A 6,000-nucleotide genomic window follows, 5' to 3' on the forward strand; every position below is an offset into this window, starting at 1 on the left:
CCTTACGATGAGGTAGGCCGCTGCTGTCTCGTTCCCCGCCGTATCTTTTTCCTGCCCCCCTCCCTCTGTCCGTGTCTTTGTTCCCACCCCCCTCCCGCTGATTAGGTCGGCCGCTGCTGTCTCGTTCCCCGCCATGTCTTTTTCCCGCCCCCTCCCCCCCCCCCGCTGTCCGTGTCTTTGTTCTCGCCCCGCTCCCGCTGATTAGGTCGGCCGCTGCTGTCTCGTTCCCCGTCGTGTCTTTTTCCAGCCCCCCTCCCGCTGTCCGTGTCTTTGTTCCCGCCCCCCTCCCGCTGATTAGGTCCGCCGCTGCTGGCCTCAGGTATGTGCAGTCATTAGCCGTCTGCTGGCATTTCCTGCACTCTGTTTGTGTTGGAGCCGCGTCGCCCATGAATATGCGGCCCCCCCTTGTTGTTTAACTGAATCTTTTATTTATTTATTTATTTTTTTTAAATTTTTTTTTTAAACCTTTATTGAAAGACACGTATAAGTACAAGCGCTGGCCTACAACCACAGGGGCCGGCCGCAAAGTCAGGAGAATCAAAATAACAAAGCAATGTATACGATAGGGTGAATACAGGATGGATGCAAATAAAGTCGTCACATCGCCAGCGCCAGGATAAAAGAGGTTTCATTTTACATTATATAAAGGAGGCAGCAACCATATCTACCAGCGCGTCATGCAACATATACAGAAAAGAAGGGGGGGGGGGGCGGGAGGGAAATAGCCCCCCACGCAAGCAGACGACCACAGTAGGGCGAAGCCCAAAGACCTCACACGCCCATACCAGGTGCAGAATAGAGGAAGAATACCAGCAAACAAATAAAGTGGACGCCACACGTACAGTCCACCCACCCCGAAAAAGGAGAAAGTGCAGACGCTAGCAAAACAGAGGAGTAAATACCAAGGGACATAGCCCACCCCCTGGAAAAAGGCAAAAAAGGGACCATAGAATAAAACAAACTAAAATAACAAACACCCCCCCCACCCTACATCACTGTAATGGCTACGGCCTACCCCACTAAACAGCGTGCCTGTCGCCCAGAGTCACCCGAAATATAGAAAAAGAGAAAGGGAATTATAACGAAAAAAGAGAGGGGAATAAGAAAAGGAAGGAGAGGAAAAGGAAGAAAGAGAGAGGAGAGGAGCCAGCGACCGAGACATAAAACACTACCCCCCCGCAACAACAATGCACTAATCGAGGTCGAAAAGGAGAATCAAGAAAAGCCTACACCAGGATGTAAACAGGAACCATCCAGAATAACGAGGCCCGGAGATGCCATGTAAAAAGGGTCCCACAGGCATCCGGGCACGATCACCCCTGTCCACTTTTATGTAGAGTCGAGCTTCCCAACCCCGCCACAGCCAAAAAACAGCAGAACACAGTGGGTCCATACCAGTCAGGAAAAGCCGGTGGGATCTCCGCAAAACATCGTCCCGGCAAACTAGAAGCAACCAGGAGAACTCGGCAACAGTCAGAATGCAAAAGTTCCTCAAAGATCCACGTGGTCAAGCACAGTATCTGGGCCGTCCAGCACGAAGCAAAGAAAACAGGATGTAGAAAGCACTGCAGCATCGGCACCGGGTCCGCTAGATCCCATAGAATCGAGCACCCAGCCGGAGATCCCAGCACAGCCGCCGGCGAAGTTTCAGTCAGTACAATTCGGGGAGACGACACTTCGTCACAAAATGGCGGAGCCACCATGGCAGCTATCCGCAACTCCAAGGCTCGACATTTCAAGGACAGGTCGATCCGCAGAGCAGACAGGGCAAACCAGATAGCACTCCGAGTAGGGGCCGCCCAAACCAAACGAGGGCTGGAGAAAGCCAATGCGGCAACCTCCCTGTCTCCAGGAGAAAGACACCCCGAGAGGCCATCCGCCATCTTAAGTGCAGCACCCTCCGCCATCGCCGCAGGTCCTTCCAAGTCCATCAGGAGCACCGGCGGCCCCAGGGCTCAGCGCCAAACCGCGGCGGATGGCGCTCGGCGGAGAAAGGAGAGTCACCAGAAGAACGGGCGTGCTCCCCACAGCACTCGGGGGGAGCCCAGCACCGGATCCCGGGCGGGACTAACAACAGGAGTGGGTGTCTCACTTGAGGGGTGCCGGACAGCGCGGCTTCTCTTCTTCGGGCCGGTAGGCGAACGGACATGCGGGGTGGCCCACCAGCGGGGGCGGGTCTGCCCCGGGGGTCCCGGCCCGCGGCTCTCAGGCTCCCACCATCGGGTCTCTCCACCGGTTCCGGACCGCCGGCACTCCGAACATCTCCGGGCAGGCACAGCACTCGAGGCCCCGGCGTCAGGGCCGGGAAGGCCAACAAAGTGACCAGGGCAGAACGCCGGAATCACTGCACGCCAGAGCCCCGGAAAAGGATGGTAAGTGACGGCTCTTCCTCAGTGACCAAATTCGGAACACCCCGAACAGGATGAAATACAGGATAGGTGGCGGGGAGGAAGAGATCACGGAGCGAGGCGGTTATGCGACCGGTCCGATCGCCATCTTGGCTCCTCCCCGAATCTTTTATTTTTAACCTCGTTTCCAGGCTTACAGGGGTGTATGGAACTTGAGCGGCCTCACAATGCTCGTGTGTAAGCTGTGCCCGTGAGCAGTGCAAGGCTCCTTCACTCGCACACTGCTCCTTTTTTACCAGGGACACTGCTAAAGCTCTGTAGCCAGCTAACTCCGCCCCAGCTGAGTCTGTACAGTGCCAGGCAGTCGTGGTCTGTGCATTGCCAGGCAGCCCCGGTCTGTACAGTGCGCTCTGTCGGTGCATTCACACTGCTCAGCGGACACACCGCCCCGTGCCAGAAAAGCTCCCACAGACTCACACTTCTCCAGCGCCGCTGCGCCCAGCACATAGACCAGGCACAGCTTTACAGCCCCCAATGCGCTCTACACTGAGGCACTGCTACGCTCCCGACCATGCAAGAAGCATGTACCAGGAAAAGCCCCTGCGGCTTCACGCTGCTGCCGCGCCCCGGGGGCCCCGCTAAAGACTATTAATCAATACACACATTAATGGTTGTACTCACCAGGAGGAGCCGTGAGGCAGAGGGGTCTGCGCGGTGCCCCCGGGACCTCACTGCAGATGTGTGTCATCCAGAGAGGAGAAGAAAACTGCGTGTGTCAGCAGGGCGAAGGACAGGAGGGGGCAGGCCCGCCATTGACCGGGAGTGGGAGCGCAGTGATGTGCAGGAGGAGCCACTTCATAGTCCAGGGCGTTAAATACAAAAATTTTTTGGGGGGGAAAGGGGGCACGGCATAGGCGATTTATGAGACACAGAAAACAAACCATCTGTTTAAAATCTCAGTCGATCATGTCTATTTATCCCTTGCCGATCCTTCTGTCTTATTTTAACTTGAACTCGTTTTGCATTAATGAAAGAACAATATTTTTTGTGACAGATGGATACACGTTGTTACAAACTTTTATATGATTGAGGACGCATATATGATTTATAAACCTGCATCCGAATATTCGGAGATTACGATTGAGGCTGTATTTTATCTGTCCAGCATTTTTAGTTATGGCATGCACGTTGTGCTGTCAAAACGTGGATGTATCTTTGGAATGGTTTCATTCCATCACTGGCTAGGGTACTGATTTATTGTGCTATCTAAATTAAGTGGAGCCCTGTGTGTTCTGGGCTAGAGGATCCTTCCAGATATGCCACAGGTGACTAGACAAAGAGATCGTTGGTTGGCCGTAAAGGTAGTGATGGCCATTCAAATGTTAAATCACGTTTTTCCTGCCACAAATACATGTTCAAGATGGTTGTCCGGCTTCATTGCCTCACTCCGCCCATATTCTGTAACACAGAGCCCAGCCTTGTCCCGGTGCCAGGGTCGGACTCTACTCACTACCCCCGCAGTCAGCAGGTGACAGGTCATTCACCAGCTCTCAGTTCAGGATCGGGGTCCCACCTCTGCTGATCCCTGTGGCATCGGCATCCTCCCGGCACGCCCGTCCCTCCGCTCTGTGTAGGGCTCTGTGTGTGTGTGTGGCTGTGTGTGTGTGTGTGGCTGTGTGTGTGTGTGTGTCTCTCTGTGGCTCTGTGTGTGTGTGTGGCTCTGTGTGGATAGTTTTTTTGTAGGTGGCTCTATGTGTGGGTGGCTCTGTCTGTGTGAGGGTGGCTCTGTGTAGGGGTGTAGCTGTTGGCATTGTAAATTACAATGCAATTTATTTAACGATTAAGCTATTGGCAATGTAAATGACAATGCCATTTATTTATGATTTTTTTTAAAAAATGTCATGAGCGATACCAATAGCTCTACCTTTAATGATGCCGAGACCATTGCATTGTAAATGCTTGTTTAATGTCTGTTGTCTGGAGGTTGGAGATAAAATCCTTGTGTGGTAACCTTCCGCTTGATTGGGGATGGTTGCCATTTGAGTTGGGAAGACAGAGTGAATGGCAATAGGAGAGGAGATACGGGGAGTCAGAGATTTGATTGTCAACCAGATATCTGCAGGGGCATAATAAGGGTGGACCGGTGAGGGCTGAGGGCAAAAGGCAAAGATCAAGCGAAGCAGGAGAAAATGGTAAAAGCAGAGAGGAAGTGAGTCCAGGAGAAACGCGCGAGGAAAGGATAACGACAAAGCTACATGGTGTAAAAGAAACAAGCATTGGCCGCGCGGTTAAAAGTAACGCCGTGAGGCCGTGAAAGCGAAAGTCATCACGATTGCGGTGAAAGCTAAAGTGATCGCGATGATGCGCTCTGTGCAAGGCACGCGAGGGGTGCGCACGCAGCAGTTATTAGAGAGGCGGAGCGTGGCGCATGTGCGCATGACCTCAAGCTGGTGGCCTCTTTGGTAGCACTTCAAGAAGCCGCTTACTAACTGTCTCCCCAGAGCAGATGGCTGGCTCAGGCGAGACCTAAAAAGGGAGTAGGAAGGCAGCTGCCAGCGCAGAGCAGAAGTGGACATGGTCCATGTCTTCTCTGGGCAGAGTCCTTTTCCGTCTCTGCTCGTACCGCTCATCCCCGAACGTCCACGAAAGCAAGTCGAGCCTTATCTGAAGGCCAATGCTAATTCTGTCGTCCTGGGACACAATTTTGAAAAGAAAAGGTAGGGGAACAGAATAGTTTTAATAAAAGAAGTAGGGGCACACCGTGCCCTGCTGATCCCGCCTTCTTCGACCACTGGTTTTAGGGACTGGCAAGTGGGTGCACTTACCAAGTTGCCATGGCAGTACTAGACTGCACACAGGCTCTGCAATGGCAGGCCTGAGACATACTTTACAAGCTGCTTCTGTGGGTGGCACAATCAGTGCTGAAAGCCCACTAGCAGCATTTGCTTTACAGGCCCTGGGCACCATGGTGCACTGTACTAGGGTCTGACAAGTAAATCAAATAAGCCAATCATGGAGTCACTAATCAATACATCAATTTAACCTAGGAGCACTTGCACTGTGGCACTGAGTAGCAGTGGCCCAGTGCCCAAAGCATCTAAACCAGCAAAACATGTAAAAAACAGAGGAGGCAATCAGTGAAAAAAGGAAGGGAGACTCACACCAGTGGTATCAGATCTAACAACGCTGCTGCAGGAAACGTTTTTTTAAAAATAGGCCGGATATAAATCTCACTTCCAAGATCCAACGGGTTCATTGAGACCCCTTTAAGAGGAACCCAATCTTGGAAAATATTAATTAATTTCTTCGCCCATACAACCAAGGAGGCGACTCTGACCGTGACGTTAAAAGAAGGCTTTTATTCTGCTGGGCCCTACTCGTACTCTATAAGATCAGACGTCTGCTGTGCCACTGCTCAGAAACAATGGGAACTGGGGAAGAAGATGGAGGAGCTGAATAAACTCTGAGCCAAAGCTCATTTAAAAAAGAATGTATGGAAATATTGCGTTGGTTCAATGCAGCACTGTCATTAACCCATTAAGATGAGAGTAGCTAATGAGTTATCATTCTTATCTTGGAATGTCAACGGGCTTAGGTGTAAGCATAGGCAGAGGTTGGTAATGAAATACCTGGAGGAGAGTAAAGCGCATGT

Source organism: Lissotriton helveticus, chromosome 3_1, assembly GCF_964261635.1.
Source record: "Lissotriton helveticus chromosome 3_1, aLisHel1.1, whole genome shotgun sequence".
In the NCBI taxonomy this organism is placed as follows: Eukaryota; Metazoa; Chordata; class Amphibia; order Caudata; family Salamandridae; genus Lissotriton; species Lissotriton helveticus.